The sequence below is a fragment of the Bombina bombina genome, unplaced genomic scaffold (genome assembly GCF_027579735.1).
Source record: "Bombina bombina isolate aBomBom1 unplaced genomic scaffold, aBomBom1.pri scaffold_419, whole genome shotgun sequence".
Taxonomy (NCBI): Eukaryota; Metazoa; Chordata; class Amphibia; order Anura; family Bombinatoridae; genus Bombina; species Bombina bombina.
In genome coordinates, this window is record NW_026510981.1 from 1 (window position 1) to 13,065 (window position 13,065).

The following is a 13,065-nucleotide window of genomic DNA, read 5'->3' on the forward strand; positions in this document are numbered from 1 at the left end:
TGAGATATTTTTCTAAGTCACCTCCTCTGAGGGTAAGAGTCACTTTTTCAACCACTGTCCATTTAAAGGAATCCGTTTTTTCGGGCATGCTTTTCTATGAAATGCTTGGCCAATGGGGACAATTTCTTTTCCCTTTTCCTACTCATCTCTGTGTCTACAGTTATACTTGAAAGATGTTCCCTGATGCGTGTCCTGACTTCCCTTGAGGTCTTACCTATGTATTGAAGGTGGCATAGCTGGCACTCTATTAAATATACAAGCCAACTGCTTTTTTACGGCAGTTGACACAGCTATCTATCGGGAAAGTTTCTCCTGTTTTCACTGAAATTAATTTATTATCCAATTTTGCATATTTGCAAGCCTTACAATCCGTAAAGTACCTTTTACTAAAAGCCATGATGAATGCATTTTTGTGTTTTATATATATAATATATATATATATATATATATATATATATGTGTGTGTGTGTGTGCATATGTATACATATATAGACATATTTATAAGTGCATTGGAGCCTTTGCAGTTAAGTAGATGAAAACATGAAAAATTATATTTATGCAATACTAGGCGATAAGCGTGCCCAGAGGGCAGTCTATTTAAAAAAAACAACAACAAAAAACCGCAAAGCACAAATTACACAAAATAAAAAAACATAATTTATGTAAGAACTTACCTGATAAATTCATTTCTTTCATATTAGCAAGAGTCCATGAGCTAGTGACGTATGGGATATACATTCCTACCAGGAGGGGCAAAGTTTCCCAAACCTCAAAATGCCTATAAATACACCCCTCACCACACCCACAATTCAGTTTAACGAATAGCCAAGAAGTGGGGTGATAAAAAAGTGCGAAAGCATATAAAATAAGGAATTGGAATAATTGTGCTTTATACAAAATCATAACCACCACAAAAAAAGGGCGGGCCTCATGGACTCTTACTAATATGAAAGAAATGAATTTATCAGGTAAGTTCTTACATAAATTATGTTTTCTTTCATGTAATTAGCAAGAGTCCATGAGCTAGTGACGTATGGGATAATGATTACCCAAGATGTGGATCTTTCCACACAAGAGTCACTAGAGAGGGAGGGATAAAATAAAGACAGCCAATTCCTGCTGAAAATAATCCACACCCAAAATAAAGTTTAACGAAAAACATAAGCAGAAGATTCAAACTGAAACCGCTGCCTGAAGTACTTTTCTACCAAAGACTGCTTCAGAAGAAGAAAATACATCAAAATGGTAGAATTTAGTAAAAGTATGCAAAGAGGACCAAGTTGCTGCTTTGCAAATCTGATCAACCGAAGCTTCATTCCTAAACGCCCAGGAAGTAGAAACTGACCTAGTAGAATGAGCTGTAATTCTCTGAGGCGGAGTTTTACCCGACTCAACATAGGCAAGATGAATTAAAGATTTCAACCAAGATGCCAAAGAAATAGCAGAAGCTTTCTGGCCTTTTCTAGAACCGGAAAAGATAACAAATAGACTAGAAGTCTTTCTGAAAGATTTAGTAGCTTCAACATAATATTTCAAAGCTCTAACAACATCCAAAGAATGCAACGATTTCTCCTTAGAATTCTTAGGATTAGGACATAATGAAGGAACCACAATTTCTCTACTAATGTTGTTGGAATTCACAACTTTAGGTAAAAATTCAAAAGAAGTTCGCAACACCGCCTTATCCTGATGAAAAATCAGAAAAGGAGACTCACAAGAAAGAGCAGATAATTCAGAAACTCTTCTGGCAGAAGAGATGGCCAAAAGGAACAAAACTTTCCAAGAAAGTAATTTAATGTCCAATGAATGCATAGGTTCAAACGGAGGAGCTTGAAGAGCCCCCAAAACCAAATTCAAACTCCAAGGAGGAGAAATTGACTTAATGACAGGTTTTATACGAACCAAAGCTTGTACAAAACAATGAATATCAGGAAGAATAGCAATCTTTCTGTGAAAAAGAACAGAAAGAGCAGAGATTTGTCCTTTCAAGGAACTTGCGGACAAACCTTTATCTAAACCATCCTGAAGAAACTGTAAAATTCTCGGAATTCTAAAAGAATGCCAAGAAAAATGATGAGAAATACACCAAGAAATATAAGTCTTCCAGACTCTATAATATATCTCTCTAGATACAGATTTACGAGCCTGTAACATAGTATTAATCACAGCGTCAGAGAAACCTCTTTGACGAAGAATCAAGCGTTCAATCTCCATACCTTTAAATTTAAGGATTTCAGATCCTGATGGAAAAAAGGACCTTGTGACAGAAGGTCTGGTCTTAACGGAAGAGTCCACGGTTGGCAAGAGGCCATCCGGACAAGATCCGCATACCAAAATCTGTGAGGCCATGCCGGAGCTACCAGCAGAACAAACGAGCATTCCTTCAGAATCTTGGAGATTACTCTTGGAAGAAGAACTAGAGGCGGAAAGATATAGGCAGGATGATACTTCCAAGGAAGTGATAATGCATCCACTGCCTCCGCCTGAGGATCCCGGGATCTGGACAGATACCTGGGAAGTTTCTTTTTTAGATGGGACGCCATCAAATCTATTTCTGGAAGTTCCCACATTTGAACGATCTGAAGAAATACCTCTGGGTGAAGAGACCATTCGCCCGGATGCAACGTTTGGCGACTGAGATAATCCGCTTCCCAATTGTCTACACCTGGGATATGAACCGCAGAGATTAGACAGGAGCTGGATTCCGCCCAAACCAAAATTCGAGATACTTCTTTCATAGCCAGAGGACTGTGAGTTCCTCCTTGATGATTGATGTATGCCACAGTTGTGACATTGTCTGTCTGAAAACAAATGAACGATTCTCTCTTCAGAAGAGGCCAAAACTGAAGAGCTCTGAAAATTGCACGGAGTTCCAAAATATTGATCGGTAATCTCACCTCCTGAGATTCCCAAACTCCTTGTGCCGTCAGAGATCCCCACACAGCTCCCCAACCTGAGAGACTTGCATCTGTTGAAATTACAGTCCAGGTCGGAAGCACAAAAGAAGCCCCCTGAATTAAACGATGGTGATCTGTCCACCACGTAAGAGAGTGTCGTAAATCGGTTTTAAAGATATTAATTGAGATATCTTTGTGTAATCCTTGCACCATTGATTCAGCATACAAAGCTGAAGAGGTCGCATGTGAAAACGAGCAAAGGGGATCGCGTCCGATGCAGCAGTCATAAGACCTAGAATTTCCATGCATAAGGCTACCGAAGGGAATGATTGTGACTGAAGGTTTCGACAAGCTGCCATCAGTTTTAGACGCCTCTTGTCTGTTAAAGACAGAGTCATGGACACTGAATCTATTTGGAAACCCAGAAAGGTTACCCTTGTCTGAGGAATCAATGAACTTTTTGGTAAATTGATCCTCCAACCATGATCTTGAAGAAACAACACAAGTCGATTCGTATGAAATTCTGCTAAATGTAAAGACTGAGCAAGTACCAAGATATCGTCCAAATAAGGAAATACCGCAATACCCTGTTCTCTGATTACAGACAGAAGGGCACCGAGAACCTTTGTAAAAATTCTTGGAGCTGTAGCAAGGCCAAACGGCAGAGCCACAAACTGGTAATGCTTGTCCAGAAAAGAGAATCTCAGGAACCGATAATGATCCGGATGAATCGGAATATGCAGATATGCATCCTGTAAATCTATTGTGGACATATAATTCTCTTGCTGAACAAAAGGCAAGATAGTCCTTACAGTTACCATCTTGAACGTTGGTATCCTTACATAACGATTCAATATTTTTAGATCCAGAACTGGTCTGAAGGAATTCTCCTTCTTTGGTACAATGAAGAGATTTGAATAAAACCCCATCCCCTGTTCCTGAACTGGAACTGGCATAATTACTCCAGTCAACTCTAGATCTGAAACACAATTCAGAAATGCTTGAGCTTTTACTGGATTTACTGGGACACGGGAAAGAAAAAATCTCTTTGCAGGAGGTCTCATCTTGAAACCAATTCTGTACCCTTCTGAAACAATGTTCTGAATCCAAAGATTGTGAACAGAATTGATCCAAATTTCTTTGAAAAAACGTAACCTGCCCCCTACCAGCTGAGCTGGAATGAGGGCCGCACCTTCATGTGGACTTAGAAGCAGGCTTTGCCTTTCTGGCTGGCTTGGATTTATTCCAGATTGGAGATGGTTTCCAAACTGAAACTGCTCCTGAGGATGAAGGATCAGGTTTTTGTTCTTTGTTGAAACGAAAGGAACGAAAACGATTATTAGCTCTGTTTTTACCCTTAGATTTTTTATCCTGTGGTAAAAAAGTTCCTTTCCCACCAGTAACAGTTGAAATAATAGAATCCAACTGAGAACCAAATAATTTGTTACCCTGGAAAGAAATGGAAAGTAGAGTTGATTTAGAAGCCATATCAGCATTCCAAGTCTTAAGCCATAAAGCTCTTCTAGCTAAAATAGCTAGAGACATAAACCTGACATCAACCCTGATAATATCAAAGATGGCATCACAGATAAAATTATTAGCATGCTGAAGAAGAATAATAATATCATGAGAATCATGATGTGTTACTTGTTGCGCTAAGGTTTCCAACCAAAAAGTTGAAGCTGCAGCAACATCAGCCAAAGATATAGCAGGTCTAAGAAGATTACCTGAACACAGATAAGCTTTTCTTAGAAAGGATTCAATTTTCCTATCTAAAGGATCCTTAAACGAAGTACCATCTGACGTAGGAATAGTAGTACGTTTAGCAAGGGTAGAAATAGCCCCATCAACTTTAGGGATTTTGTCCCAAAATTCTAATCTGTCAGACGGCACAGGATATAATTGCTTAAAACGTTTAGAAGGAGTAAATGAATTACCCAATTTATCCCATTCTTTGGAAATTACTGCAGAAATAGCATTAGGAACAGGAAAAACTTCTGGAATAACCACAGGAGATTTAAATACCTTATCCAAACGTTTAGAATTAGTATCAAGAGGACCAGAATCCTCTATTTCTAAAGCAATTAGAACTTCTTTAAGTAAAGAACGAATAAATTCCATTTTAAATAAATATGAAGATTTATCAGCATCAACCTCTGAGACAGAATCCTCTGAACCAGAAGAGTCATCAGAATCAGAATGATGATGTTCATTTAAAAATTCATCTGTAGGGAGAGAAGTTTTAAAAGATTTTTTACGTTTACTAGAAGGAGAAATAACAGACATAGCCTTCTTTATGGATTCAGAAACAAAATCTCTTATGTCATCAGAAACATTCTGCACCTTAGATGTTGAAGGAACTGCAACAGGCAATGGTACTTTACTAAAGGAAATATTATCTGCATTAACAAGTTTGTCATGACAATCAATACAAACAACAGCTGGAGGAATAGCTACCAAAAGTTTACAGCAGATACACTTAGCTTTGGTAGATCCAGCACTAGACAGCGATTTTCCTGTAGTATCTTCTGACTCAGATGCAACGTGAGACATCTTGCAATATGTAAGAGAAAAAACAACAACATATAAAGCAAAATTGATCAAATTCCTTAAATGACAGTTTCAGGAATGGGAAAAAATGCCAAAGAACAAGCTTCTAGCAACCAGAAGCAATGAAAAATGAGACTTAAATAATGTGGAGACAAAAGCGACGCCCAATTTTTTTTAGTGCCAAATAAGACGCCACATTATTTGGCGCCTAAATGCTTTTTGGCGCCAAAAATGACGCCACATCCGGAACGCCGACATTTTTGGCGCAAAATAACGTCAAAAAATGACGCAACTTCCGGCGACACGTATGACGCCGGAAACGGAAAATAATTTTTGCGCCAAAAAAGTCCGCGCCAAGAATGACGCAATAAAATGAAGCATTTTCAGCCCCCGCGAGCCTAACAGCCCACAGGGAAATAGTCAAATTTTTGAAGGTAAGAAAAAATGATTAAATCAAATGCATTATTCCAAATATGAAACTGACTGTCTGAAAAATAAGGAAAGTTGAACATTCTGAGTCAAGGCAAATAAATGTTTGAATACATATATTTAGAACTTTATAAACAAAGTGCCCAACCATAGCTTAGAGTGTCACAGAAAATAAGATTTACTTACCCCAGGACACTCATCTACATGTTTGTAGAAAGCCAAACCAGTACTGAAACGAGAATCAGCAGAGGTAATGGTATATATAAGAGTATATCGTCTATCTGAAAAGGGAGGTAAGAGATGAATCTCTACGACCGATAACAGAGAACCTATGAAATAGACCCCGTAGAAGGAGATCACTGCATTCAAATAGGCAATACTCTCTTCACATCCCTCTGACATTCACTGCACGCTGAGAGGAAAACCGGGCTCCAACTTGCTGCGGAGCGCATATCAACGTAGAATCTAGCACAAACTTACTTCACCACCTCCATCGGAGGCAAAGTTTGTAAAACTGAATTGTGGGTGTGGTGAGGGGTGTATTTATAGGCATTTTGAGGTTTGGGAAACTTTGCCCCTCCTGGTAGGAATGTATATCCCATACGTCACTAGCTCATGGACTCTTGCTAATTACATGAAAGAAATTTTAAATTACAGAAAAAATAAGCAAAGCTATCCAAAATAAAAAATGTAAACCTAAACTAATACCCCTATAAAAAATCTCCCCAAAAAATAAAAACACCCCCTAATCTAATATTAAACTACCAATAGCCTTTAAAAGGGCTTTTGTAGGGCATTGCCCTAAGTTAAACAGCTCTTTTACCTAAACAAATAACCAATTACCCCCTAACAGTAAAACCCCCCATTCACCAAACCCCCAAAATAGAAAAACCTAACACTAAAAAAAAACAACTAAACTACCCATTGCCCCTAAAGGGGCATTTGTATGTGCAGCTCTTTCACTGCCCTTAAAAGGGCAATCAGCTCTTTTCCAGACCAAAAACCCTAATCTAAAAAAAAAAAAAAAGCCACCCCAAAAAATAAATCTTCATTGTGCGACGGACGATTGCATCAAGAGGAGTCTCCACATCGCTGAGGACCACTGCTGCTGAAGACCACCGCTGAGAACTGCTGCTGAGGATCACCGCTGAGGATCCGTGCATCGGGGAAGTCAGCTCCACACCTCCGCTCTGCGGCGCCTTCGCTCCGGATGAAGATAGAAGCCTACTCCGGACTTCAGGAACGGTGAGTAACTATTTTGGGCTTTTTTTATTCTTTTTTATTTCTAAGATTAGGGATTTAAAGGTCTGAAAAAGAGCTGATTGCCCTTTTAAGGGCAGTAAAATAGCTGAATGCCCTTTTAAGGGCAATGCCCCTACAAATGCCCCTTTAGGGGCAATGGGTAGTTTAGGTTTTTTAGTGTTAGGTTTTTTTAATTTTGGGGGGTTTGGTGGGTGGATTTTTTTTTACTGTTAGGGGGGGGGACTTAGTACTTTTTAAATGTAAAAGATCTGTTTAATTTAGGGCAATGCCCCACAAAAAGGCCCTTTTAAAGGTACAGTAAACTCAAAAAAATGTTTCATGATTTAAATAGGGCATGTAATTTTAAACAATTTCCAATTTACTTTTATTACCAATTTTGCTTTGTTTTCTTGGTATTCTTAGTTGAAAGCTAAATCTAGGAGGTTCATGTGCTAATTTCTTAGACCTTGAAGACTGCCTCTAATCTGAAAGCATTTTGACAGTTTTTCACCACTAGAGGGTGTTAGTTCATGTGTTTCATATAGATAACATTGAGCTCAGGCACGTGAAGCGTGGAGTCAGCACTGATTGGCTAAAAATGCAAGTCTGTCAAAAGAACTGAAATAAGGGGCCAGTTTGCAGAGGCATAGATACAAGGTAATCGCAGAGGTAAAAAGAATATTATTATAACAGTGTTGGTTATGCAAAATTGGGGAATGGGTAATAAAGGGATTATCTACCTTTTTAAACAACAAAAATTCTGGTGTTTACTGTCCCTTTAAGGGCTATTGGTAGTTTAGTATTAGATTAGGGGGCATTTTTATTTTTGGGGAGATTTTTTATTTTTATAGGGATTAGGTTTATTTTTTTATTTTTTATCATTTTCTTTATTTTTTTCTGTCATTTTAGAGTTTTTTAAGATTTGTAATTTTAGATTTTTTTTTATTATTTATTATTTTAAGTGTAGCTTAGTATTGGGGTTAATTTAGGGGGTGTTAGGTTAGGGGCTTAGTAATTAAATTAGTTATTTGCGTTGTGGGGGTTTGGGGGTTTAGGAGTTAATAGGTTAAGTAGATTTATTGTGATGTGGGTTTTGGTGGTTTAGGGGTTAATTAGGTTAATTAGGTTTATTGCAATGTGGGGGGTTGGTGGTTTAGGAGTTATTAGGTTAATTAGGTTTATTGCGATGTGGGGGTTTGTCGGTTTAGGGGTTAATAGGTTAATTAGGTTTATTGCAATGTGGGGGTTTGTCGGTTTAGGGGTTAATATTTTAATTATGTTATTTGCAGATTAGGGATTATTTACTTTTGGCTAGATTACGAGTTTTGCGTTAGCCTTAAAAAGCAGTGTTAAGGGGTTCTAACGCTGCTTTTTAACGCCCGCTAGTATTACGAGTCAGGCAGGTACAGGTGTACCGCTCACTTTTTTCCCGCGATTTTAGCATACCGCAAATCCCCTTACGTCAATTGCGTATCCTATCTTTTTAATGGGATTTGCCTAACGCCGGTATTATGATCGCTTTAAAAAGTGAGCGGTAGACCCTCTACCTCCAAGACTCCTACCGCATTTTAAAGTCAGTAGTTAAAAGTTTTATGGGCTAACGCCGTAACATAAAGCTCTTAACTAAAGTGCTACAAAGTACATTAACACCCATAAACTACCTATTAACCCCTATTAACCCCTAAACCGAGGCCCTCCCACACATTGCAAACACTATAATAAAATTATTTAACCCCTAATCTGCTGACCGGACATCGCCGCCACTTTAATAAATTTATTAACCCCTAAACCGCCGCACTCCTGCCTCGCAAACACTAGTTACATTTTATTAACCCCTAATCTGCCGTCCCTAACATCGCCGACACCTACCTACATTTATTAACCCCTAATCTGCCAATGTCGCCGCCACTATATTAAATTTATTAACCCATAAACCTAATTCTAACCCTAACCCTAACACCCCCTAACTTAAATATAATTTAAATAAAACGAAATAAATGTACTACTATTAAATAAATGAATCCTATGTAAAACTAAATACTTACCTATAAAATAAACCCTAAGCTAGCTACAATATAACTAATAGTTACGTTGTAGCTATCTTAGGATTTATATTTATTTTACAGGCAACTTTGTATTTATTTTAACTAGGTACAATAGTTATTAAATTTATTTATTAAAGTTATTTAATAACTTCCTAGTTAAAATAAGTACAAATTTACCTGTAAAATAAATCCTAACCTAAATTACAATTACACCTAACACTACACTATCATTAAACTTATTACCTAAACTATCTACAATTAATTACAATTAAATTAAATAAACTAAATTACGAAAAAAACAAACACTAAATCACAGAAAAAAAAAAGAATTACAAGAATTTTAAGATAATTACACCTAATCTAATCCCCCTAATAAAATAAAAAAGCCCCCCAAATAATAAAATTCCCTACCCTATACTAAATTACAAATAGCCCTTAAAAGGGCCTTTTGCGGGGCATTGCCCCAAAGTAATCAGCTCTTTCACCTGTAAAAAAAAAATACAATACCCCCTCCAAGCCTACTCTAAAACCCACCCAAACCCCCTTAAAAAAACCTAACACTACCCCCTGAAGATCACCCTACCTTGAGACGTCTTCACCCAGCTGGGCACAAGTGGACCTCCAGAGGGGCAGAAGTCTTCATCTGATCCGAGCAGAAGAGGTCCTCCAAGCGGCATATTCATCCAGGCGGCATCTTCTATCTTCATCCTTCCGGAGCAGAGCGGGTCCATCTTCAAGACGAAAAAAGAGGGGGGTCCCAACCTATTGTATCACTTATAAAACATATTGAATAGCCATAGATAACACTGCGAATCCTGCAAGAAAAATACTCTTAGTATAGCGAAAAATTATTTGTTTATATATAATTAGTTTGCAGAGTCTTGCAGTTCTAAAATAGACCAATGGACTACCCTTTTTGGAATCCCAATATGTATAAGCAAGAAATCCTGAATAAAGATAAAGATAAACTTCAATGATAGTGTTCATAAGTATATTGTTATACCCGGTGTGCCTGATACAAATTTAATCAGCCAATGTAATCAGCATAGGAAAAACAGCATAGGAAAAACACTCACAGTTATGCTGTAGCACTTCGAGTGCCTAGATAATAATCCATTAACAGGTTTGCACTTTCAATGTCACTCCTAGGGAGCCCCTTGCAGTAATAAACAAACTGTAACAGTTCCAAATGGCTCAATCCACTCACCGGCTGTTGTGCTTTCCCGGGCACCGGCCCGTCCACCATCCGCGGAGCAAGCATCTTCTCCGACAGCCTGGGAGCGTCTGTGTCTTGGGCGTGACTCAATCCTCCTTGTCGATTAGTCCGCATAGGAAGCCAAGCCTCCAATACAATCCTGTTGATCCAAAGGGTGTTCCGAAGCAGGGTCTGTAATCCAATGGGGCCCCCTACCTCCGGTATAGTATGTGCAAGTGTAATCGTTGGTTACACCGGGTATTAAAAATCCTTGCTTTAGGGTAATAAAAATACCTGTTTCGGGTATCCTCTTGGTCATATATTCCAGCGGGCAATGCAGCCAGGTGCTTAGCAAGTGGCAAAAGAGAGTCCACAAAAAAGAGAAAAAGTCCGCTAGGCACCTTGAGTTTAAAAATAAAATGAACTTTATTGTTTAACAGTTAAAATTAAGCACATAGAGAGAGGGGATAAAACACCCCTACTAAATAGACTAACATGTTTCGGCCCAGAAAGCCGTAATCATAGTCCTTAAAATCTTTAAAACCAACTGACTTATGTACCCAGTGCTCCAATACTATTGGTGGGTCATTAATTGAAATTTAAAGACACAGGGGATGGAGCATGCTGTATAATTCCTCTACATTAATCCATTATATGGCATATATATCTAAAATACACAAAAGGAACACTTATTTTTATCTCAACACTTATTTAGCTTACATTCTATAAACATTATTGTATATATATACCTGAAAAATAGAATATATAAGAAATGTAAAATGAGACATATGGGTATTGTAAATTTGGTACACACGTATATACATTGAAAGCGTTAAAAAAATAACAAAATCATTTTCACTCATAATAACCAGCATAAGGGGCTAAGAAGCTTATATGTGTATATACCAATGCACAAGATAGAAATGATCCTAAATATAACTTAAAAATTTCTAAATTTCAAATTTCAAATTTTTTTTTTTAAATTTTATATAATTTTAAACCTTTACAACAGAAGAGGCCAAGATCTAATTCCAGTGATTAATAAAATCATACTCAGAGTTTAGGCCCAGAGGCCTTTTAGTCTGGAGCCTAAAAATACAATACATTTCTTGTCTGGATAAGATCTTAAATTGATCGCCCCCTCTCTTCTGAGGTTGAACTTTTTCTATTATCATCCATTACAGAGAGCGACAGTCTATTCATGGGTTGGTGGGAGCGGTCCAGCATCTATGCAGATGGGAACCCCTTCAGGCCTGCCGTCATATAGACGACCTGCTGTTCATCTGGCGGGGTGACAAGGAGCAGGCAAGATGCTTTGTGGATTACTTGGGGACAAATGATGTGAACTTGCGTTTTACATTTGAGTTTAATAAGACCGCAGTACATTACTTAGATTTGGAACTGAAGGGGTGGCCATCAGGTAGAGTCACCTCAGAAGTCTACAGAAAAACAATATCAGGAAATAGTCTCCTACATGCTAGGAGCTGTCATCCAAAGCAAATGCCATATTCAGTCGCTAAGGGACAATTTGTGCGGTTAAAGCGCAATTGCACCCTGCCCCTTAGCTATAATAAACATGCAGATGAATTGGAATTACGCCTATTACAGAGAGGTTACAACAGAAAGGTCATTAAAAAGGCTAGATATGAGGTTAATTCTCTATCTAGGGAACAACTTCTAAGAGATAGGATACCCATTAGGGAGAACCAAGGGAACAAATTGACTTTTGTCACAGACTATTCGGCTCAGTATGGTGAAATTTGTGACACAATCAGAAACCATTTTCGTCTGCTAGTGGCGGATGATGCCCTTGCAGTGACTGCTAAGAATGGCTGTAGATTCTACTATAGGAGAAACAAGACCATTGGGAACTCAGTATCACCGTCCATGCTTAGGAAACCAGACCCTGCAATGGCATCAACAGCTTCCTGGCTCAGGCATAGGGGTACCTACAAGTGTGGCTACTCACAGTGTAAGGCCTGTGAGTATGTCCAAGTTGGGACAACCTTTTCTTCGGTAGTGACTGGAGAAACTTTTGAAATTGCATCCTGTTTGAACTGTAGATCATCTTATTGCATCTACCTCCTCTGGTGCTCAACCTGTGAACTTCAGTACATAGGTTTGACCACCAGGGATGTTAGATCAAGGATTCGGGAACACCTGTCCACCATATGGGTGGGCAAAAGTAGTACGCCTTTGGTCTCCCATTTTGTTCAGCGACATGATAAAGACTGTCGCTCTCTGAAATGGATGATAATACAGGGAGTGCAGAATTATTAGGCAAGTTGTATTTTTGAGGATTAATTTTATTATTGAACAACAACCATGTTCTCAATGAACCCCAAAAACTCATTAATATCAAAGCTGAATAGTTTTGGAAGTAGTTTTTAGTTTGTTTTTAGTTATAGCTATTTTAGGGGGATATCTGTGTGTGCAGGTGACTATTACTGTGCATAATTATTAGGCAACTTAACAAAATACAAATATATACCCATTTCAATTATTTATTTTTACCAGTGAAACCAATATAACATCTCAACATTCACAAATATACATTTCTGACATTCAAAAACAAAACAAAAACAAATCAGTGACCAATATAGCCACCTTTCTTTGCAAGGACACTCAAAAGCCTGCCATCCATGGATTCTGTCAGTGTTTTGATCTGTTCACCATCAACATTGCGTGCAGCAGTAACCACAGCCTC